We start from the raw sequence: 25,146 nt of genomic DNA on the forward strand, positions 1-25,146 counted from the left end.
CATGTTTTGTGATCTATTGTGACAGTCTCTTGGTCTTAGAATGGTTTCCAGCACGGATATTTTGTGCACATTTTGTTAAATTTATATCAAATATTTCATTTTTGTTGTAGCTATTATAAATAGTGTTTTTTTAAATTTAAATTTCCAGTTGTTCATTGATTATATATAGAAATACAGTTGAAGATTCACTTTTGCGTGTTGACTTTGTATGTAATGACCTTGGTAAAGTTACTTTTTAGTTTTTTGGGTTTTTTGGTAGTTTTCCTGAAATTTTCAGTGTAGACAGTCATGTTATCTATGAACAGAGGCAGTTTTATTTCATCATTTCTGATCTATATGCTTTTTATTTATTTTCTTACCATATTACACTAAGATTTCCAGTAAAATATTGAATAAGAGTGGTGAGAATGGTCATCCTTGCCTTATTCCTGATCTTAGGGGAAATCATTCAGTCTTTCATCATTAAGTACGGTGTTACTGTAGGTTAAATATAGATGTCTTTTATTAGTTTGAGGAAGTTCACTTCTATTCCTAGTTTAGTGAGCCTTTCGAAAAAAATATGCATGTGTTTTACATTTTGTCAAAATCTTTTTCAGAATATATATAATCATGTGGTTTTTCTTCTTTAGACTTTATGATGGTGAATTTGATTGATTTTTGAATCTTGAACTAGCCTTACATGCACAGGACAAACCCCACTTGATTGAGGTGCATTGTTATTTTATATATTGCTATATTCTATTTGAAACTTGCTCTTGAATGTTGCCGAGTAGCTAAAGGGAAAGGAAGAAATGATGAAGTAAAAGAGCTGAACAGAAGATTTCAAAGGGCAGCTCGAAAAGACAAAGTAAAATATTATAATGGAAAGTACAAAAAGGGAAGAACATGCTCAGCGTGTCTCAAGCTGAAAGAAGTGAAGAAAAAAATTCAAACCTTGCATTGAAATATTGAAGGATTTTATGGAGAAAATACTGAACAACGCAGGAAGCATCAAAAGAAGATGGAAGGAGTTCACAGAGTCACTATACCAAAAAGAACTGGTCAATGTTCAGCCATTTCAGAAGGTAGCATATGATCAGGAACTGATGGTACTGAGGAAGAATTCCAAGCTACACTGAAGGGATTGGCAAAAAACAAGGTTCCAGGAATTGATAGAATACCAACTGAGATGTTTCAACAAACAGAAGCAGCACTGGAAGTGCTCACTCGTCTATGCCAAGAAATTGGAAGACAGCTCCCTGGCCAACTGACTGGAAGAAATCCATATTTATGCCTATTCCCAAGAAAGGTGATCCAACCGAATGCAGAAATTATCAAACAATATTATTAATATCACATGCAAGTAAAATTTTGCTGAAGATCACTCAAAAGCAGTTGCAGCGGTATATTGACAGGGAACTGCCAGAAATTCAAGCTAGATTCAGAAGAGGACTTGGAATAAGGGGTATCATTGCTGATGTCAGATGGATCTTGGCTGAAAGCAGAGAATACCAGAAAGATGTTTACCTATGTTTTATTGCCTCTGCAAAGACATTCGACTGTGTGCATCATAAAAAATTATGGATAACATTGCGAAGAATGGGAATGGCAGAACACTTAATCATGCTCATGACAAACCTGTACATAGATGAAGAGGCAGTTGTTTGAACAGAACAAGTGGATACTGTGTGGTTTAAAATCAGGAAAGGTGTGTTTCAGTCTTGTATCCTTTCACCATACCTATTCAATCTGTATGCTTAGCAAATAATCGGAGAAGCTGGACTATATGAAGAAGAATGGGACATTAAGATTGGAGGAAGACTCATTCTAACAACCTGTATTATGCAGATAACACAACCTTGCTTGCTGAAAGTGAAGAGGACTTGAAGCACTTACTGATGAAGATCAAAGACCACAGCCTTCAGTATGGATTACACCTCAACATAAAGAAAATAAAAATCCTCACAACTGGACCAATAGGCAACATCATGACAAACAGAGAAAAGAGTGAAGTTGTCAAGGATTCCATTTTACTTGGACCCACAATCAACACTCATGGAAACAGCTGTAAAGAAATCAAAAGATGCAATACACTGGGTAAATCTGCTGCAAAAGACCCCTTGAAAATGTTAAAAAATCAAAGACGTCACCTTGAAGACTAAGGTACGCCTGAAAGCCGTGGGGTTTTCAATCACCTCATATACATGCGAAAGCTGCACAATGAATAACGAAGACCGAAGAAGAATTGATGCCTTTGATTTGTGGTGTTGGCGAAGAATATTGAATATACCTTGGACTGCCAAAAGAACAAACAAATCTGTCTCGGAAAAAGCACAGCCAGAATGTTCCACAGAAGCAAAGACGGAGAGACTACATCTTACATACTTTGGACATGTTATCAGGATGATTCAGTCCCTGGAGAAGGACATCATGCTTGGTAAAGTAGAGCATCAGTGAAAAAGAGGAAGACCCTCAACGAGATTAATTGACACAGTGGCTGCAACAATGGGCTCACACATAACAACGATTGTGAGGATGGCATAGGACCCGGCAGTGTTTTGTTCTGCTGTACATAGGGTCACTATGAGTCGGAACTGACTCAGTGGTTCCTAACAACAACAACAACATATTTTATTTGGAACCCTGGTGGCACAGTGGTTAAGAACTCAGGCTGCTAACCAAAAGATAGTTTGAATTCACCAGCTGCTCCTTGGAAACTCTGTGGGATAGTTCTGCTCTATTCTATGTGGTTGCTGTGAGTTGGAATCGATTCGATGGCAACCGGTTTTGTTTTGTTTGGTATTTTATTTGCTAATGATCTGTTGAAGATTTTTGTACCTATACTTATCAGGGGTAATGGCCTGTAGTTTCCTTTCTTTGTACTGTCTTTATCTAATATAGGTATCAGTATAATAATAAACCCATTGCTATCGAGTCGATTCCTACTCTTAGTGACCTTATAGGACAGAGTAGAACTGCCCCACAGGGTTCCCAAGGAACAGCTGGTGGATTTGAACTGCTGATCTTTTGGTTAGCAGCCGAGCTCTTAACCACTATACCATTAGGGCTTCCAGGATAATAATAGTCTTGTTGAATGAATTGGAACATATTGTCTTCCATTTTCTGGAAGAAATTGTGTAGAATTGGTGCTCTTTCTTCTTTAAATGCTTGGTAAAATTTGCTAATGAACAGGGACCACCTGAACCTGGAAAAATATTTTTCAGAAGATTTTTTAATTCAAATTCAATTTTTAAAAAAGTCATAGGACAATTTATACTATCTATTTCATCATGAGTTTTGGTAGTTGGTGCTTTTTGAGATATTGGCCCATTTCATCTAAATTGTCAAAATTATAGACTTTGAGTTGTCATAATGTTGACTTTTAGTTTACTTTCTTGATTTATCAGAGTTTAAAAGGATTTCTTAAATCTTTATGTGTATGCTTATTTTCCAGTGAATACAATTTCATTGGCTTAGTTGACTAATAACCTGGACAAGTGTATGACAGGTTTCACTGAGGGATTTCTATCTCATCAGGATCTTAGTGTTTGATGTGTTACTTCCCCTAGACCAAGTGAGTTGATACTTCCTTTAACTAAACCCACAGAAGGAAAAGTAACAATCTGTCACTTAAACCAGAGAAGATATTCTTGAAACAGGAACACTATAGGGGCCAACAAATGTAGACCCTAACCTGTGGTAGCTTCAGCAGGTTTTAAGTGTATTACTTTGAATTGCCTTTTTGTTGTCATTGTAGCATCCAATGACCCATCTCAGACCTACTATATCAGAAAGTCTAGGAAGGGCAGGGGCCAAAGAATCTTTATATTGAATAAGTTTATTTGAGACACAGCCCAGGATTGGGGACCACTGGTGAAAACAACATGCCTCCCTTGGGAGAGAGCTTTATTTTATTCCTGGAGATATTATAGAAAAAGCACCAAACCAGAAATTAGATGATTTGGAATTAGGTCTAGATTCTGATGCAACCAAGCTAGGGAGTAAGTAACTTAGTTTTGTCATTTCAGTTTTCTTATTTTTAAATGTTTTAATAAAGAAATCGCTATTTGGTTTTGAATCATAGTTATTCTTTTCTACTGTGAGGTTTCTTTGACTATTAAATGAGTATTTTATTTACTCCTTTATGGCAATGCAGCTTGAAAAGAAAACATAAATCATATCTACATAAATGCTCCATCTAATGTGTTGTAGTCTCACCTGGTCCTCAATGAAGTTTCAGTTCACGTGAAGAAATACTGCTTAGCAACATCATGCTTAACTGTGGAAGGAGGCATTCTCTATCTAATGGGGTAAAAAACAAAAAACAAACCCACTGCCATCGAGTTGATTCTGATCCATAGCGACCCCAGAGGGTTTCCAAGGCTGTAAATCTCTATGGAAGCACGGTGCCACATCTTTCTCCCACGGAGCTGCTGGTGGTTTCAAACTGCTGACCTTTCTGTTAGCAGTTGATTGCTTTAACCACTGTGCCACCAGGGCTCCTTATCTAATGAGTTAGGAGTGTTCAAAGTAATAAAAGGCCTCAAATCAATCAGAAAAAGCAGGGTTATGAGAGTGGATTCAATGGCATTAGCTGCTTCCCTGCATCTCTCCCATTACATAATACTGTGAGACACTGCATAATTTTTTCAAGATCTTATCATATACAATCTAATGCATATGTTCCTTACACATGTGAGCACTATAAAGCAAGTATACAGAGCTTTACAGAATGTTCCTATAAAGCAGAGGTCTGCAAATTATGGCCTTCAGGCACCACCTGGTTTTGAAAATAAAGTTTTATTAGAACATAGCTGTTCCTGTTCACTTATGTATTGTCTATGACAATAATGGCAGAGTTAAGTAGTTGAGACAGAGACTGTATGGCCTGTATATCCTTAAATAACTACTATCTGGATTTTTTCAGAAAAGTTAGCTAACCACTGGTATAAAGACTGAAACTTTATTTTTTTGGTGAAAAATAGAAAAAAAATATCAGGGATAAAATACCTAACGAAATATATTTTATTTCCATCCTGAAAAAAAATTAATCACTTTGAGAAACATCAACCACTTACTTGCCTAGGACTTTTGACAATTGGGATAAAGATGATATATACTAAGTAATAACAAGTTTTTTATTTTATTGGTCAAAATGTTAAAAACAATCCATGTTCTCTTTAGGGGAAATCAGTAGACTTTCAAATATGACAGGTAAGAATTGAGAAAAGACTAGCCTAAGCTTTCAGATTAAAAGAATCAAATAATCAAAAGAGCTCAGTTTTCTAACACATTTTCCATCACCTTTTAAAGTCCATTTTTGCATACTATACATTGGTATAAATGCACAATACATAGTTGTCATCGTGTTACTATGTTTAATCCAGTGTTAATTGCCTAAAGTTCTAAAATGTCACATTAAAGTCATAATCTGAGTGAATTGAGCAAGAAGGGAAAGTTTCTTTAGTATATTTGTTTATGACTTAACTCTTACTCCATGGTGAAGATTTCTTTCATTTTCCTATGGAAATTATATAGAGAGCCTAGATCTCTCTATAATGTTTTTCGCTTTAGCTTGGAAGCTATCAGTGATGATTGTCCACTGCCAAAGCCCAGAAATCACATTATTACTCACTGACTGCAATTTTAACCCAATGGAGAACTGTACCTTGCGTCACTAAGAAGCTAGGATGGTTTCTCCTTCCATTGGGATCCACTGTACACTTGAACAAAATTGATGCCCAACTGTATCCTGAGACTTTTCTCCAAGACTTTGCTCAGTATCCATTTGTAAGATGGTGATCCTTTGGAAGAATAAACTTGCCCTGAGTGGTACCAGCTCATGACACCTCCTGTGTTGGTATAGAAGTAAAATGCATATTTGTTACACAATTTAAAATCTCTTTAGGAAAATGAACACAAATTCAATCATAGCATATCTTTGTAAATTTTTGGTGTTATGAAAATGCAAGACCTAATTATTATCAAATGTAATAATATTTGTTATAAATTCTAAAGTTGTTTAAGTTATTCCTTGGATAAAAGTGACAGGAGCTCTAGTCTTTAGACTTGAGTTTACTTGGATTCCATGTAAATGTAATATAAAAACATTTAATCAATGTCTTGAATAATATGCACTATTATTTTGAGTACGTAGTTGTAATTATTGCATTTTAAAATCACGTTTGTCATACTAGAGGTCATGATGAAAAGTGGCATTCTTCATATAATGGAAATTTCATGGGAATCGTCAAACTACTTACTGAATTTGATCCATTTTTACATGAGCAACTGGAAAAATGTAAAATGAAAAAAATGAAAGTGACATCTGTATCCAAAATATATAATGAAGAATGAATAAAAATAATAGGAAAACATGTACAAGGTAAAACATTAAATAAATAAACTAGACTCCAAATACTACTGCTTTATTGTAGATTTTTAAATGAGCCTTGGTGGAGCAGTAGTTAAGTTCTCAGCAGCTAACTGAAAGGTCAGCTGTTTGAACCCATCGGCTGCTCCTCGGGAGAAAGCTGTGGTAGTCTGCTTCAGTAAAAATTACAGTGTAGGAAACCCTATGGGCCAGTTCTACCCTGTCCTATAGGGTCACTGTTAGTTGGCATGGACTCAACAGCTATGTGTTTGGTTTGTTTTATTGTAGATTTTACACGTCATGGGCCAAATACTGATAAATTAGTGGTTACCATATGTTAAAGTTATTATGGAAAACCTGAAAGACTTGCAGCGTTTTTTTTTGGCCAGCTGAAAACTATTTACCTGTTATTTTATTCAACAAAGTGATACATGTTCTAGATGATTGTAATATGCCATTGAACAATAGCCATGGACAGTAGTATGATTATGTCATATGACAATGCAGCTAATATGAAAAGGCAAAGGATTGATGTACTCTTTAAACACATTCATAAATAAGAATGTGCTATACAGAGCTCAGCTCATTTCTTTTTTCATCAGAGAGGAATCTGACTTACTAGTACATGAAATTGTTGAATAGTTAAGCATTTTTCTAGTTATTTTTTTGTGTAAGTTTTTCTTGCAAAAGGAGTATTTTAACCACACGATCAATTTTTTTTTTAATTACAAATATTACTTCAGTGGGATATCCACTCTTGGCTATAATAATAACAGAAATCTAGAATATGTGGTGAAGGATGGAGATAAGGACTATTGATTATGGCCTGGTTACAAGTAGTAGGAGCAAAATCTGCACCATGTTCCACAAGCTTCTGTGTATTAAGTCCTTCATAGAATTGGCCACAGCGACTCCTTACCACATCTACTACAACCCTGATTCTAGGCTGCATTATTGCAATAGTCTCTTTACTATTTTCTCTGCTGTCACTTTTCTCCCCTTTACTATATTGTCAGTCTGCAACCAGAGTGACCCGTTTACACTGTAAGTCGGGTCATATCATTCCTCCGCTTACAACTCTGCAATGGTCTCCATCTCACTCTGAGTAAAACGCAAATCCTTGCAAAGAACTACAAAGGCTTCTGGCACCAAGGTATCCTACTTTGTCCTGGCATGGACCAGTAATGTGAAATTTGTCTCCAAAAATGGAGGGTGATGAGAGACCAAAGAAACAGGTGGACAACTTCAGTGTGGTAGCAAAGGAGTATATTAGGGAGACTTATATACAAGGTGAGTCCTGGGCTGCTGCAAGACAAGAGCAGATCTCCCCATCTTGCAGTGGGAGGGCAGAGGTTTTATAATGATGGTGGACAATAGTGGCTGCGTGCCAGGGGCTTACAAAGGATGACTTAGCAAACTGCAGTGAACTAGTGGACCACATGAGGGCACTCATGTTCAGCCTCACAAAACCTATTTCTCTATTCCATCCCTCCAGGGCAACTCATGCAATATGGCACGGACTGCACCCTCCACCCCTACCATGCTGTAGTACCAGAGACCCCATTCCCACCCTGCCAGGAACAGATAAAGAAGTGGAGTTGGCCAGGTGCTGTGTGGTGACCATGCATCGTGTGCCCAGAAAATGGGGAAGACTTCTCTAATAAGCAGAAGGAACTGGGAGAGAGAAGGCGACTCAATTCCCAGCCTCCTTATCAAAGAATGTTCTAATCCCAAGGCCTTTACTTAGGCGGCACTGATGGGAGGTGTAGAGGCAGACCATTCCTCCAACATATAAAATATAGTTACTTTCTCAAATATGGCTGGGTCTTGCCCATTGTCCTTTACACTTGCTGTTCCTTCTGCCACTTATAGTGTTTCCCCATATATCCAGATGACCTACCTTACAACTTTAGGTATTTGCTGCCATGTCACTTTATTGTGCTATTTCTGACACCCACAAATAAAATTGATATACTCCACGTTACCACTATACCCTCTCTCCACCCCCTCTTCTCTTTTCTGCATAGAACTTGTGGCCAACGGACATTCTGAATGCTTTACAATTTTGTTAACTCCCGTCTCCCCAAATAGATTGTTAACTCCATGAAGGCAGATATTTTTGTCTCCTTTGTGGACTACTGGATCCCGAGCTCTTAATAACAGTGCCTGGCACATAATAGGCCAACAATAATAATTTGTTGATTGAATGAATAAAAATTATGGAAGTGGTTTATGGTGAAGGGTGTTGCTCTTTTTAAAGACATTTGATATGGATTTTGAAATTTGTCTCTAGCAATGTTTGCAGTCCCTCTCACTCTTCCAAGTTTTTATGAAAGTATCTGTCCTTTTACATCCTCCCTAACAGGTGGAATCAGGCTTTTTAATCTTAGTTAAAGTGGGAAGTAAAAAATGGCATGCTGTTTTAATATGCAATATTTAATAGGCAAGGGAACATATACTCATATAATTATCTTTCACCACATTTTCTTCTCAAGGTACATAGTACAAAGGCTTCCTTGAGGCATAGAAGCCCAAGTTAGTGTGGTAATAACAAGGAAAATGCATTTAGCGCCTACTACAGTGAAACCTGTGAGAGCTGGAACTTGACCGGACTGCCTTGTTTCTCTGGGTTTTGCAATTTTTCCATTTTTGACAGGGTGCAGTTTTATGACTTTCCTACTGCTCTCTATTAATAATTCTACCTCATAAACACCGAGTGAGGTTTCTTTCACTCATAAATTTCTACCTTACACAGGTTCCAGCTTTTGTACATTTTAGTGTTTACGGAAACCCTATGCAACAGTTCTACTCTGCATGTAAAGGATTACCATGAGTCAGAATCTACTCAATGGCAACTAACAACTACAATGGATGGCAGGCAGCGTGCTAAATTCTTTACAGGTGTTATTCATTAAATTTAATTTATTCCTTAGTACAAACTCAAGCTGTAAGTATTATTATCTCCATTTTTACAGACAAGTAAATACATCTTCAAGACTTCTAGTGGGCTTTTTAATACAAGTTGATCATGCCATAAGACCCCAACAATTCTTTGTTTGGGATTCCCTCAAATGAGTCAGTGTACTACAAGAGGAAGGTTAAATTAAGCTCATTCATGGTTCCATATTCTACAAAACTGAACTAGAACACTCTGGTACTGTATGTGTCTCCTTTTACCTTCCTTAATTTTGACAGTCTGTGTCTTAGTCATCTAGTGCTACTATAACAGAAATACCACAAGTGGAGGGCTTTAACAAAGAGAAATTTATTTTCTCACAGTCTAGGAGGCTACAAGTCCAAATTCAGAGCATCAGCTTCAGGGAAAGGCTTTCTGTCTCTATTGGCTCTGGAGGAAGGTCCTCATTGTCATCAGTGAGAGGGTGGAGAACATCTTTAAAGTAATGAAAGGGAAAAATGTTAACCTAGAATTCTACACCCAGAGGAAATAAAATATTTTTCAAAAATGAAGAAGAAATAAAGATGTTTTCAGACACACAACAGCTGAAAGATTACATCAACAGCAGAACTACACTACAAAAAATGTTATGTCCTTCAGGCAGAAGAATAATATCACCAAATTGAAGTCTGGATCTATACAAAATATTGAAGTGTATCAGAAACGGTATAATGAACAACTACATGCCATTTAATTCTATGACTTAGATGAAACAGGAGAATTCATTGAAAGACACAAACTAGCAAAGATCAGTCAAGAGGAAACAGATAACCTGAATGGCTTATATCTATTATGGAAGTTGAATTTGTAGTTAAAAACTTTTCTCCAAAGAAAATACCGAACTTCTTACTGGGTAATTCTCTAAACTTTTAAGGAAGAAATAATACCGATTCTGCAAACCCTTCAGAAAATTGAAAAGGAGGGAGTACTTCCCAACTAATTTTATGAAGCCATAATTACCCTGATACCAAAATCAGACAATGACAATTCAATAAAAGAAAACAAAGACCAATATCCCTCATGAACATAGATGCAAAAATTTGAAATGAAATTTCAGCAAATTGAATAAAAAATAGAAAAAAGTTTATCTCTTATAATAAGATACAATTTATTCCAGGAAGGCACGGGATTTACATTTTAAATTCCATCAGTTGGAATTAACATTTCAAAATCAGTCAATACAATTTACTACATAACAAGCTAAAATAGAAAACCACATTATCATCTAAATATCAAAATGACCATCTTTAAAACAAATCTGATAGATTCCACAGAAAGGCAATTAAAACTAATAAGTAAGTTTATAAATGTTGTAGGATATAAAATCAATATACAAAATATATTGTATTTTTGTATATTTGCAAAGGACAATCTGAAATTAAAATTTAAAATACCATTTACAATAGCTTTAAAATATGAAATACTTAGGGATAATTCTGATAAAAAATGTGCAAGACCTGTATATTGAGGTGAGAGAAATTACTGAGATAAATAAAGGCATAAATAAATGGAGAGAGATACTGTGTTTGTTATTCAGAAACCCCTATACTATGTCAGTTCTCCCTAATTTGATCTATAACTTCAGTTCAATCCTAATCAAATAACTATTTGTAGAAATTGACAAGATGAGACTAGTACTATTATGGAAATGCAAAGGACTGAGAATAGCCAAAACAACTTTGACAACTAGCAAAATTTGAACAGCTAACATGACCTGATTGCAAGGCTTATTATACAGCTACAGTAATCATGACAGTGTTGTGTTGCCATTGCTAAAGGGTTAACCTTACCAAAGCAGGCCTTAGCCACAAAAGCCTAACTCCTTTGTCAGAATCCGAAAGACAGCTGCTGGGTGAGAAAGCAGTAAGTGTTTTTACCTGTTTTTCTTCTCAGTTTAGGTGGAGTGATCTTGTGATTTCTCTCGTCTTGTCTCTCACTTGATCTTCGGACCTTTATTTCACCCCTCCCAAGTCCTGGGCTTTCTGGATTTCCTTCAGAGCCTAGATAATTAGAAACAACAATCACTATAAGGGAATTAGGATAATTAGGGAATTAGGAATTAGGATAATTAGAAACTGAAAGCACTGAGTGCAATCATAAAAGAAATTTATGTGCATGTAGGAGACCACTGGTGGCGCAGTAGTTAAGAGCTTGGCTGCTAACCAAAAACTTGGCAGTTAGAATCAACCAGCTGCTCCTTGGAAACCCTATGGAGCAGTTCTACACTGTTCTATTGGGTCTCTATGCGTTGGAATTGACTTGAAGGCAATGATTTTGGTTTGGTTTGATTTTGGGCTAGTGGAAGGGTACCTGGGTTTCACAAGATTTCTCATCTAGAACCTTCCAACTTTAGTTTGGAAGAGACATTTGTAGTGAAAAAAAAAAAAAAAAAAAGAATGCCCATTGGATCACTGAAATGTACTGAAATTTATCTCAGTTTGAGCGTCAGTTTGAGGAAGACTGGAATGAGGTAGCATCATATTATTTTTTTAGGTGTAATTTCCTGAAGTAACCTACACACTCACTGTGGGCCTGGTTCCTCATCAATCAATGCAGTAAATGAGGGAAATGAAATACCTTAAATACTATAAATACTTAGCCCCTATCCTGCCTTTGGAAGACAGTGATGGTTCAGTGGTAGAATTCCCGACTTCCATGTGAGGACCCAGTTTCTATTCCTGGCCAATGCACTTCACGTGCAGCCAGCACCCATCTCTCAAGGGAGGCTTGCATGTTACTGTGATGATGAACAGGTGTCAGTGGGGCTTCAAGACAAAGATGGACTAGGAACAAAGGAAGAAGTCCTAGTGATCTAATGCCAAAATTTAGCCAATGAAAACCCTATGGAGCACAATGATCCGATCCACAGCTGATCATGGGCATAGCACCTTTTGTTCCATTGTGCTTGGGGTTGCCCTAAGTAGGGGAGCTGACTTGATCACAGCTAACAACCCACTACCTGCCACTTAACACCCAGTCTGATGAATAGGGTCGTACCCATGTACTGCACACTTGTTCTGGGCTCAATGCTGACTTCTTTACATGATTTACATAATTTAAATTCCATAATATTGCCCCATGATTTTTAGAAACAAGAACACAGAAAGATCTAATCACTTGTCCAAAATCATAGCACTATCTAGTAATCTGTGGGAGAAAAGACTTGGCCATCTGCTCCTGTAAAAATTACAGCCTAGGAAACCTTACGGGTCAGTTCTACTCTGTTCTACAGGGTCACTATGAGTCAGAATAGACTCTATGGCACATAGCAAAAGCAATCTAGTAATCTGAATCCAAGTAGTGTTGAACCTAAACTCTCTTTTTGAACCACTTCACCACACTGTCCTTCTATGCTTACTGAATGAATAATAATAAAAATAACAGCTTTTTAAAAATGATTGTTTTTGAAGAACTAGATTGAAGTTGTCAAGGATTTCATATTACTTGGATTCACAATCGACACCCATGGAAGTAGCCGTTAAGAAAGCAAATGACGCATTGCATTGGGCAAATCTGCTGCAAAAGACCTCTCTAAAGTGTTAAAAAGCAAAGATGTCACCCTGAAGACAAAGATGTGCCTGACCCAAGCCATTGTGTTTTCAATCGCCTCATATGCATGTGAAAGCTGGACAATGAATAATGAAGACTGAAGAAGAATTGACACCTTTGAATTATGCTATTGGCCAAGGACATTGAATATACCATGGACTGCCAAAAGAACAAATCTATCTTGGAAGAAGTACAGCCAGAATGCTCGTTAGAAGCAAGGGTGGTGAGACTATGTCTCACATACTTTGGACATGTTATCAGGAGAGATCAGTCTCCGGAGAAGGATATCATGCTTGGTAAAGCAGAGGCTCAGTGAAAAAGAGGAAGACCCTCAATGAGATGTATTGACACAGTGGCTGCAACAATGGGCTGAAGCATAACAACAATTGTGAGGATGGCACAAGACCCAGCAGTATTTCATTCTGTCATACATAAGTTTGCTATGAGTTGGAACTGACTCAATGGCACCTAACAATAACAACAAAAGATAATGTTCTATATCTAATTCAGCCTTAACTATCATCAAGTAATATAAGCGGTATCATCTCGATTGCATGGTGAAAACAAGAGGCTTAGGATGGATAAGTAATATGTCTGCCCAAATTCACTAAGCAGGTCACAGAGGTGGGATGCAAAGTTTAAACTCTGTCTAACTTTAAACTCTGCTGTTTTCCCCCTTTCTCATTGCTTTTGAATGTAAGGTAGCGGGGAGGGAGTAAGGTTCTCTACTGATTCCACTGAATCTAGGTATTTCCCCACACCCAGAAGCAAGCGTCTGAAATTTCGTAAGTGGAGATAGACACTCTTTTTTCCCTCTTTGCCATTATTCTTTTGAATGTCTCTGAAAAAGTGGAGCCTTAAATTGCCTGGGTCTTTCAGTTGCTGGAATACAGCCAGGTTGTTTCTGCCTTAAGTGTCTTCATACTAGCAGTTTTCATCATCTGAAACTCCCTCCCACCTTCCCTTCCACCTCCCCCAATCTTGGTAAGTTTGGTTCCTTCTTATCCTTCAGGTCTCATCTAAATGGCATCTTCTCAGTAAGATCTGCCAAGATCCCTCTATAAATCTCCATCACATCACCTTGATATTTTTTTTTTCTTTTTACTTATAACTATCTGAAATTCAATTTCGTTGAGAACAGTGACCTCTTGTATTTCCAGCTATTTTCATAGCACCTAGAACTACAAAGCCCTGGTGGTGCAGTGGTTAAGAGCTCAGCTGCTAATCATAAGGTTGGCAGTTCAAATCCACCAGCTACTCCTTGGAAACCCTAAGGGGGCAGTTCTGTTGGGTCACTATGAGTCGGTATTGAATTTATGGCAATGGGTTTTGGCAACAGGCAGAACATGACTAGAGTGGAAGCTCAGGAATATTGTTGTTGTGTGCTGTTAGTCAATTCCAACTCAAAGCGACCTGTAGGACAGTGTAGAACTGCTCCACAGCATTTCCTAGGCTGTAATCTTTACAGGAGCAGATTTCCAGGTCTTTTCTCCCTCACAGCTGCTGGTGGGTTCAAATTGCTGACATTTCAGCTAGCAGCCGAGGGCTTAACCATTTTAAAACGAGGACTCCTCAAACAATACTATATCCAACTAAATATAAAATGAGCCAGAAACAGAGACAAAATCCTAATTTTTACCAATAAGCATATGAACTTTTTGAAATACAGAAAAAAGAAGAGTGTTTATGTAAAATAATTTCTTTTTAAATTTAGTTACACAAACATTTAAAATTACATGTTGTCATGGAGTGTTGTGTCCCCAGAAATACTGGAATCCTAACAGCTATAATTGTGGATGTAATTCTGTCTGGAATTAAGGTTTTCTTTGTTATGTTAATGAGGGCTTATCAGTGTAGGGTGTGTTCTAAATCTAATCATTTCTGATTTATAAAATGAGCAGATTAGATTCAAGCCCATGTTGGAGAAGACAGATGCCAAGCCAAGGAACTAAGGAATGCCCAGGTCTACCAGCAAGGAACTGGCATGACTGAAACCCTGATTTGGACTTTTAACCTCCAGAACTGTGAGAAAATAAATTCCTGTTCTTTAAATCCACCCACTTGTGGTATTTGTTATAGTAGCACTAGGTAACTAAGACACACATTATTATATATATTATATATGACTGCATTAAAACCAAACCCATTGTCAAGTTGATTCCAACTTATAGGGATCCTGTAGGACAGAGTAGAACTGCTTCATAGGGTTTGCAAGGAGCAGCTGGTGGATTTGAACCGCTGACCTTTTGGTTAGCAGCCAAGTTCTTAACCTCTGCGCCACCAGGGCACCATATCTGCATCATGTAATTTTTTTTACTCACATTTTGTAAAATAATTTTATTCAAACATCCTTCTTTAACATTGTAGCTTCATCATTATTAAAGCTACTTTAAATTCATTTAACTTATTTTTCAGAGCATATCATCCTTACTTTTGTCGACATTATCAGAGATACAGCACTTTTTGAATCTGTGTATGATACTTATGAAAAATTTTATCCTAAATCACAGTACTTGCTTCTATAAGATTAGTACAATTCTTTTTATTAGTTAAATCAGTGTATGTTTGCGTATTATTATTATTTAATTTTATTGTTGTAGTTTAAGTGAAAATTTACAATTCAAGTTAGTCTCTTATACAAAAATGTATAGATACATTGTTACGTGACCTAACTGCTTTCCCTATGCTGTGACAGCACACTCCTCCTTTCCACCCCTCATTTCCCACATCCATTCAACCAGCTCTTGACCCTCTCTGTCTTCTCATCTCACCTCTGGACAGGAGCTGCCCATTTAGTCTCACGTATCTACTTGAACTAAGAAGCACACTCTCCACGAGTATCATTTTCTGTCCTATAGTCCAGTCTAATCTTTGTCTGAAGAGTTGGCCTCGGGAATGATTTTAGTTCTGGGTTGACAGAGACTCTGGGGGCCATGCTTTCTGGGGTCCCTGCATTCTCAGTCAGACTATTAAGTCTTGTCTTTTCACTAGAATTTGAGTTCTGCACCCCACCTTTCTCCTGCTCCATCAGGGACTCTCTGTTGTGTTCCCTGTCAGGGCGGTCATTGGTGGTAGCCAGGCACTATCTAGTTCTTCTGGTCTCAGGCTGTTGCAGTCTCTGGTTTATATGGCCCTTTCTGTCCCTTGGGCTAATGTTTTCCTTGTGACTTTGGTGTTCTTCATTCTCCTTTACTCCACGTGGGCTGGGACCAATTGATGCCTCTTAGATGGCTGCTCGCTAGCTTTTAAGACCCCAGATGCCACTCACCAAAGTAGGATGCAGAACATTTTCTTAATAAACTTTGTTATGCCATTTGACCTAGATGTTCCCTGAAAGCATGGTCCTCAGACCCCTGACCCTACTACTCTGTCCTTCAAAGTGTTTAGTTGTATTTAGGAAACTTCTTAGCTTTTGTTTAGTCCAGTTGTGTTGACTTTCCCTGTAGTGTGTGCTGTCCTTCCCTTCACCTAAGATAATTCTTGTCTACTATCTAGTTAGTGAATAACGCTCACCCTCCCTCCCCACCTTCATAACCATCAAAGAATATTTTATTCTGTGTTTAAACCTTTTCTTGAGTTCTTATAATAGTGGTCTTATACAATATTTGTCCGTTTGCGACTGACTAAATTCACTCAGCATAATGCCTTCCAGATTCCTCCATGTTATAAGATGTTTCATGGATTCATTACTGTTCTTTATCATTGCATAGTATTCCGTTGTGTGAATGTATGATAATTTGTTTATCCATTCATCCGTTGATGGGCACTAGGTTGTTTCCATCTTTTTGCTATCGTAAACAGTGCTGCAATGAACATGGGTGTGCATATATCTATTCATGTGATGGCTCTTATTTCTCTAGGATATATTCCAAGGAGCAGGATTTCTATATCATATGGTATTTCTATTTCTAGCTTTTTAAGGAAGTGCCAAATTGATTTCCAAAGTGGTTGTGCCATTTTACATTCCCACTGACAGTGTATAAGTGTTCCAGTCTCTCCACAACCTCTCCAGCATTTATTATTTTGTGATTTTTGGATTAATGCTAGCCTTGTTAGGGTGAGATGGTATCTCATTGCAATTTTGATTTGCATTTCTCTAAGGGCTAATGATCGTGAGCATTTCTTCATGTGTCTGTTAGCCACCTGAATGTTTTCTTTGGCGAAGTGCCTGTTCATATCCTTTGCCCATTTTTTAATTGGGTGATTTGTCTTTTTGTTGTTGAGGTTTTGCAGTATCTTGTGGATTTTAGAGATTAGATGCTGATCGGATTTGTTGTAGCCAAAATTTTTTCTCAGTCTGTAGGTTGTCTTTTTACTCTTTTGGTGAAGTCTTTTGATGAGCGTAAGTGTTTGATTTTTGGGAACTCCCAATTATCTAGTTTCTTTTCTGGTGTTTGTGCAGTTACTTATGGTTTGTATTCTGTTTATGCCATGTATTAGGGCTCCTCACATTGTCCCTATTTTTTCTTCCATGATCTTTATTGGTTTCAATTTTATATTTAGGTCTTTGATCCATTTTGAGTTAGTTTTTGTGTATGGTGTGAGGTATGGGTCTTATTTCAGTTTTTTGCAGATGGATATCCAGTTATGCCAACACCATTTGTTAAAGAGACTGTCTTTTCCCCAATTAATGGACTTTGCTTCTTTGTCAAATATCAGCCACTCATAGGTGGATGAATTTATGTCTGGATTCTCAATTCTGTTCCATTGGTCTATGTATCTGTTGTTGTATCAGTACCAGGCTGGTTTGACTACTGTGGCAGCATAATAGGTTCTAAAATCAGGTAGTGTGAGGTCTCCAACTTTGCTCTTCTTCTTATGTAATGCTTTACTTATCTGGTACCTCTACCCTTTCCATATGAAGTTGGTGATTTGTTTCTCCATCTCATTAAAAAATGCCATTGGAATTTGGATTGGGATTGCATTGTATCTGTAGACCACTTTGGGTAGAATTGACATTTTCACAATGTTGAGTCTTCCTATCCATGAGCAAGGTATGTTTTTCCACTTACGTAGGTCTCTTTTGATTTCCTGCAGTAGTGTCTTGTAGTTGTCATTGTCTAGGTCTTTTACATCTCTGGTTAGATTTATTCCTAAGTATTTTATCTTCTTGGGGGCTATTGTAAATGGTATTGATTTGGTGATTTCCTCTTTGAGATTCTCTTTGTTGGTGTAGAGGAATCCAATTGGTTTTGTATGTTTAGCTTGTATCCTGAAACTTTGCTGAAGTCTCCTATTAGTTCCAGTAGTTTTCTTGTGGATTCTTTGGTCTTTTCTGTGTATAAGATCACATCATCTGCAAATAGAGATACTTTTACTTCTTCCTTACCAATTTGGTTGCCCTGTATTTCTTTTTCTAGCCTAATTGCCTAATTCAGCACAATGTTGAATAAGAGTGGTGATAAATGGCAAAAATAAAGCTATTGAAGAGCTCTAGTAAGGATGTGATTTGGACTTTTTGGTGTTCATAAATCTTTATTTTTTGACTTAGGCAGTGATTCCACAAATGTTCACTTTGCATTCATTAATGTTTTTGTATATTTGTGTTTTATGCACTCTTTTGTATGAATTGTATGAATTTTGTATGACTAGGCCGCATATTTGAAAAGGTTAATAGAAAAATGGTGTATAATTTATCAAAGTTTTGCTATGAAAAGGAGCAAAAAATTTGGATGGTACCTCCACTGAGATATGGGTTATTCAGTAATCTTTCCTTTATTCCTTTGATTTTTAAAAACAGGATATATTAAACTACATTTGTATGCTGCCTAGAATGATCCTGTAGTTTGGGCAAAATGATGCAGAGAGAACTGAAGGGAATAATGCAGGAGCTGAGCTCCTGAATAGATGAGAGTGGATACAGAGGACTAGTAGGGTGGATCTTTGGATAGGGTTGGGAAAACTCTTCTCTATTACTGAACAAAAGACTGAGATTTTTGTGGATAGAGAGGGTGGAAGTTATAAATTGGATGGTAAAAATTAAGAAGTTTTCATCATTGAGTGGAGTTGGGCTCTTTATTAACATGACCCAAGAGGAGATGTTATCAGTCTGCATTATCACTGGTTCCAAGCTAACTGCCCATGTCTCAGGACAACACTCACCATAGCTCTGTCCTGCCAGGCAGTTCATTAAGTTGGAGCTTCCTGTATGGTGCAGCCCTACAATGGCCACCACCACCACAGCTGAGAAATCTTGTCAAGAACCTTTAATGCTTTTGGATTCGCCATCAGTTGCTCTTCCTGGTTTTCCACCAGACAAATGGGGGCCATTGTGTTGAATCTAGATGCCTTGTTTACCTGCAGCCTAGAATAGTCTCTCAGTAAAGTACAAGATCCCAAAGTTATCTTTAATGATTATTCAAGGCATATGCATATCAGCTTTCTGCTTGTGACATGTATATATCAACTTCCTACTTTTTGTATATTTCTAAGGGAAATTTAGGTAGTCTTCCATTGGCAGATCACAGAGCTCTCTCTTCATCATGACCATAATACCTGGTAATATTGACAATGACACGTAGGGTTTTACTTGTCTGCAATGACTCATTTTTCTAAAAATAATATTCTAGTTAATGAATCACTCTGTGATAGCTTAAGTACATTATCTTATTGATGCTTACAAGAATTATAAGAGCTCAAGAACTTTATCTCTTCATAAAACCCATTGCTGTTGAATCAATTCTAATTTATAGAGACCCTATAGGACAGAATAGAACTGTCGTATAGGGTTTCCAAGGCTATAGTCTGTTTGCTTCCATAAAGATTATAGCCTTGGAAACCCTATGGGGAAATTCTAGTCTGTCTTATAGAGTCACTAGGAGTTGGAATTGACTTGAGGGCAATGGTAATCTTTACAGTGGTTTAAAATCAGAAAATGTGTGAATCAGGGTTGTAACCTTTCACCACACTTAGTCTGTTTGCTGAGCAAATAATCCAAGAAGCTAATATAAAGAAGAACGCAGCATCAGGATTGGAGGAAGACTTATTAACAAGCTGCCATATGCAGATGACACAATCTTGCTTGGTTAAAGTGAAGAGGACTTGAAACACTTACTGAGGAAGATCAGACTACTACCTTCAGTATGGTTTACAACTTAACATAAAGAAAACAAAAATCCTCACAACTGGACCAATAAGCAACGTCATGATAAATGGAGAAAATATTGAAGTTTTCAAGGATTTCAATTTACTTGGATCCACAATCAATGCCCAGGGAAGCAGCAGCCAAGAAACAAAACTACGTATTGCATTGGGCTAATCTGCTGCAAAAGACCTCTTTAACCAAAAAAAAAAAAAACCAAAAACCAAAAAACAAACAACAAACCCCCTGATATCAAGTTGATTCCAACTCATAGTGACCCCATAGGGTTTCCGAGGCTGTAAATCTCTATGGAAGCAGACTGCCACATGCTTCTCCTGTGGAGGGCTGGTAGGTTTGAACTGCTAACCTTTCGGTTAGCAGTTGATTGCTTTAGCCACTGTGCCACTACAGCTCCTTAAAAGACCTCTTTAAGGTGTTAAAAACCTAGATGTTGCCTTAAGGACTATGATGTGCTTGACCCAAGCCATGGTATTTTTAATTGCCTCATATGCATGTGAAAGCTGGTCAACAAAAAAGGAAGACTGAAGAAGAAGTGATGCTTTTTCATTACGGTGTTGATGAAAAATATTGAATATACCATGGACTGCCAGAAGAAGGAACAAATCTGTCTTGGAAGACATACAGCCAGGATGCTCCCTAGAAGTGAGGATGGTGATATCTCATCTCACATACTTTGAACATGTTATCAGGAGGGACCCCGGAGAAGAATATCATACCTGGTAAAATACAGGATGAGTGAAAAATAGGAAGACCCTCAATGAGATGGATTGACACAGTTGCTGCGACAATGGGCTCAAATTGGCAAGGACTGTGGGGATGGTGAGAGACCGGGGGCAGAATTTTGTTCTGTTGCACATAGGATCGCTATGAGTTGGAGCTGACTCAATGACATCTAATAACAACAACACCACCTAACAACGACGACTATCTGTACAGAAGCAGACTGCCACATCTTTTTCCTGCAGAATGGCTGGTGACTTCTAACCCTTAACCTTTTGGTTAGCAGCCAAGTTCTTAACCACTGCACCACCAGGGCCCATTATCTCCTTATAGAAGATGAGTAATGGCAGTATAGATAGCCTGAATAATTTGTTAATGGTTTTATATTCAGTCAGTGACAGAAGCAAGATTTGAATAGTGATCTGGCTGTCTCCCTACACGACCTGCTACCAAAATTTACCTATCAGGATCAATTCCCTCAAATAAATATATTTTTTTCCTTATAATAAGTTTCATGACAGGGAAATTGCAAGATTCTCTGGATTAATCACATATAGAAAAACTCTAGAAAACTGTTGCTTAAATAGTTGTAAGTTTATTTCCCTCTTTAATAAGAGTCCAAAGATAAACAGTCCATCGTTCTGATTCACAAAGTCATCAGGGGCACTGATTCTTCCTATTTCCTGTTTACACACCCTTTGACATGCCATTTCATGGTCCAAAATGGCTTATCTCCACATGTACTTTCCAACCGGCAGAAGAAGACGGAGGGAAGAGGCTAAGTGCCCCTCCATTTAAGGACAAATCTTGGATGATGCACACATCCTTACTTCTCCTATTCCATGTGCTAGAATTGCATCTTATGGACAGACTATCTGCAAAGAAGAGTGGGGCATTTATTCTCTTAATGGATTGTCATGTGCCCCAGTAAAAATCAGGTGTTCTGTTAGAATGGACAAAGGAGAGGATGGGAATTGGGAGATAAATATCAGTCTCTGCCACAATACCATGAATATCTCAAAAAGTTACTCTGTATTGGAGAAAAAAAGAATATGTCAATATTGCAGCATAAGTAGGAAAAATATCATGATAGATACACACTGACAATGATGTCTAAATAAAAAGAATGATCTAATAAAGATTGAAGAAAGAATGAATCAAGAAAATTTTCTAAAAGAGGTAAGCTAAACAATGATGATGGGAGGGAGGAGACCTAAAAGAGAGAAGTTAAACATGAGAGCCATATGGAACAATTCTGAAGGTAAAAATGAGAGGAAGGCATTTAGGATGACTTTGAGTTGTGTACCTTGGGTAATTGAATATATTTTTTGAAAAACTAAAAACAAACAAACAGAAAGAAACAGACAAGAAATATGTTTTCAGGAGATGGGGAGTTTCGATTTGCACATATTCAATTCCTGGTATACTTACAGGATACTGAGATAGAATTGTCCAAAATCTGAGTACAAGTCCCTCATGCGGTTAGCCCACAGTTTATCATACTCATTTGTTTTTCTTGACTGCAAGGGCTCAGAGTCAGGAGCAATGTCCTTCTTGTTCACCAATGTGAACCTAATACTCATCACATGCTAGAGAGTAAATAAACATTTGTTGATTTTAACTGATGTGCAGCTCAGGAGATGGTGTGCCTGGAAAGTTAGATATGAGAGACTGTAGTATGTACATGACTACGGAAATCAGGCTTTTATATAACCTTCCTCAGTAGATGCAAAAAATGAATAGCGTGTGATAAGCAAAGGATTGATGATGGAGCCCTGAGAGCACTAACATTTTGGGCATAACTACAGCAGAATGGAACGTTAAGGAGACTGAGACACGGTGATCAGGAAGGGTTCTAGGAGTTCCAGCAGAATATGTGTCTCAGAAGAATAGGTGGAGGAGACATAAAGAAGGAAGAAGTGACCAACACTACTAAATAATAGAGAGTTCATATAAGAGAAAGAACAAATATATTTTTGAGTTTGTCAATATTTAGTAATTCAACAGCATATATTAAGTACCTGCCATGTGCTTGGACACTGTTCTAGGTGCTCAGTATAGAGCAGTGAACAAAATGGATGTGAAGTCCTGTCTCGTGGAGTTCTATTCTTGGAAGACAGATAGTAATCTAAATTATATCTATATATCTATACCTACATCTACATGCCAAGAAATTTGGAAGACAGCTACCTGGCCAACCGACTAGAAAAGATCTATATTTATTCCTATTCACAAGAAAGGTGATCCCACCGAATTTGGAAATAATTGAACAATATCATTACTATCACACTCAAGTAAAATTTTGCTGAAGATCATTCAAAAGTGGCTGCAGCAGTATATCGACAGGGAACTTCCAGAAATTCAAGCTGGATTCAGAAGAGGACGTGGAAACAGGAATATCATTGCTGATGTCAGACGGATCCTGGCTGAAAGCAGAAAATACCAGAAAGATGTTTACCTATGTTTTATCGACTATGCAAAGGCATTTGACTGTGTGGATCATAACAAATTATGGATAACATTACAAAGAATGGGAATTCCAGAACAATTAATTGTGCTTATGAGGAACCTGTACATAGATCAAGAGGCAGTCGTTCAAACAGAACAAGGGGATACTGCGTGGTTTAAAGTCAGGAAAGTGTGCATCAGGGTTGTATCCTTTCACCATACCTATTCAATCAGTATGCTGAGCAAATAATCTGAGAAGCTGGACTGTATGAAGAAGAACGGAGCGTCAGGATTGGAGGAAGACTCATTAACAACCTGCATTATGCAGATGACATAGCCTTGCTTGCTGAAAGTGAAGAGGACTGAAGCACTTATTGATGAAGATCAAAGATCACAGCCTTTAGTATGGATTACACCTCAACATAAAGAAAACAAAAATCCTCACAAATGGACCAATAAGCAACATCATGATAAATGGAGAAAAGGTTGAAGTTGTGAAGGATTTCATTTTACTTGAATCCACAATGAACACCCATGCAAGCAGCAGTGAAGAAATCGAATGCCTCGTTGCATTGGGCAAATCTTCTGCAAAAGACCTCTTTAAAGCGTTGAAAAGCAAAGACGTCACCTTGAAGACTAAGGTGCACCTGACCCAAGCCATGGTGTTTTTAATCATCTCCTGTGCATGTGAAAGCTGGATGATGAATGAGGAAGGTCAAAGAATTGACACCCTTGTATTATGGTGTTGGAGAAGAATATTAAATATACCATGCACTGCCAAAAGAACAAACAAATCTGTCTTGGAAGAAGTACAACCAGAATGCTCCTTAGAAGTAAGGATGGCAAGACTACATCTCACATACTTTGGACATGTTGTCAGGAGGGATCAATCCCTGGAGAAGAACATCATGCTTGGTAAAGTAGAGAGTCAGCAAAGGAGAGGAAGACTCTCAACAAGATAGACTGACACGGTGGCTGCAACAATGGGCTTAAGCATGGCAGTGATTGTGAAGACAGCGCAGGACAGGACAGTGTCTCGTTCTGTTGTACATAGGGTCGCTATGAGTCAGAAGTGACTTGATGGTTCCTAACAACAACAACATACCTACATCTACATATATGTTAAATGATGATAAGTGCGCTGGAGAAAAATAAGCAGGTTATAGAGATAGGGAATATTGAGAGTTAAATTTATATATAGAGTGGTCAGGGAAGGGCTCACTGGAAATACACAAAACAGTGGCAATCAGTGACCTCCATGAGGGCAAGCTTAGTAAATGTGTGGAAGCAGGAGTCAGATTGGATGGAGGAGTGTTCCTGAGAGGAGGAAGATGAGATAAAGAATGTAAAATGAAAGGACAGATTTTCAACTGTTTTTATATAGGTCCAAGAATTAATTTATTTAACTGGAAGAAAAGGAGATTCCTTGTTTATAAACTGACAGGAAGGAGGTCCAGTAGGGTGGGCATTCGAGGATATACTCAGATCTCACAGAATTCCACATCTAGGTAAATCTCTACTTTGATCATTTTTATCTCAATGAGTTGGGGGGTGTTTTAGGACATCAAGAGACACAGACAAACCAAAGAACTTTGTCCCTTTAGTCTAAGACAATGCTAAGCAACATTCACATGTTCCCAGGCCGCTTCCAGCCCTCTGCCTTGGGTAGGTTAGTTTGAACAGTCATTAAAGCAGTCTTGGGTCCCAAGTGGGAGGGTCTCTCTCATGTGCCACGTGCCTTACCCCAGGGTCTGCCTACAAGTCAAAGCTGATCCAATGGGTATAGCTGAGCACCTACTTCACAGGAGAGAGGAATGTTCATCACTCCTGTGTCATTGTTGGTGAGTTTATTAAAAACCTAAGCACAGTTCTGGAGGACGTTAAATGGTGATATGCAGTATCAATTCTCTTACCTCATCTGAGACATTAAATGAAATATTAAACAGCAAACAAGCATAATTTCTGGATAAAGTCTCTTTAGAGTGATAAAGTTGATATTTTCTCTGCACATTTTGTGAG

The 25,146-nt window shown here is 37.7% G+C and overlaps 1 pseudogene; it reads right to left on the reverse strand.

Moving 5' to 3' along the window:
• The window catches only part of LOC101352632 (guanylate-binding protein 1-like), a 47,229-nt pseudogene extending 28,102 nt beyond the window's left edge, over nt 1-19,127 (reverse strand).
• Between the last annotated feature and the right edge of the window lie 6,019 nt (nt 19,128-25,146).

This window comes from Trichechus manatus, unplaced genomic scaffold, assembly GCF_000243295.1.
Source record: "Trichechus manatus latirostris isolate Lorelei unplaced genomic scaffold, TriManLat1.0 scaffold00058, whole genome shotgun sequence".
In the NCBI taxonomy this organism is placed as follows: Eukaryota; Metazoa; Chordata; class Mammalia; order Sirenia; family Trichechidae; genus Trichechus; species Trichechus manatus.